Source organism: Myotis davidii, unplaced genomic scaffold (assembly GCF_000327345.1).
Source record: "Myotis davidii unplaced genomic scaffold, ASM32734v1 scaffold5033, whole genome shotgun sequence".
Lineage (NCBI taxonomy): Eukaryota > Metazoa > Chordata > Mammalia > Chiroptera > Vespertilionidae > Myotis > Myotis davidii.
In genome coordinates, this window is record NW_006284255.1 from 686 (window position 1) to 1,570 (window position 885).

Below are 885 nucleotides of genomic sequence, written 5' to 3' on the forward strand. Positions count from 1 at the left end.
CACCCCCAAGCCTGGCCCCTCTTCTCAGCTTTGCCCATACATTTTTTTTGTTACACACCCTGTTTTTCTTTTACACATCATAAAGAAGGGGGCCTCCAGTCACAATTTATAAACCAAGGAATTGGTTGGGTTATCCGTGTGGACAACAGGGCCATCAACTGTCGTGGAGACCAATGTGCTCCCAGGAAAGAGAAATCATGTCCAGTGAGGCGAGATCCCAATCCATCGCCCATGGATTCTAATAAAAGTGACACTACTGTGTCCTCTTGAGAGCAGGACCAAGGCTGTCTGGCCACAAGTGCCCAGGTATCCACACACCAAAAGTCTACAGGAGGTACACAAGAAATAAGAGAAGGGAATAAAAACACAGCACTACAGAAAGTCCTCATGCTGGAGGTAAATGAAAATCAGGTAATTAAAAGTGAGGAGCAGTTCTGAAATACCGAGAATAAAACATAAAGAGCACAACCAACTTCCTCCATCCTCCCCACACTAACCACAACCCCATTCACAGAGGCTAAAGGGGAGTAACCAGAAACATAAACGCCTTAAACTCTTTAGTTAAAGGGACCTGCGGGTTGCAAGTGCCTAACAGTATCGAAGAGGGCACTGGCAGGGCTGGTGGCCAGACCTTCCAGCGCAGAGGGCCCAGCAGCAACCAGGATGCAAGAACCCAGGTTTCCCACCGGTGAGTCTGGGCCCACCGTGAGGGCTTGGGGACCGGAGGTGGGATCCTGGGGCTGGGAATGGAGGCTCCTGGGCATCCACACCAGGGCCAGCTTCTCTGGGAGGCTTGGTGGGTTTGCGGGATGGAATGACAACGTCTCGGTAAGGGGCAGGGGAGGGGAAGCCCACCCCGGGCACCAGCCTGGGTGAGGGTGAGGG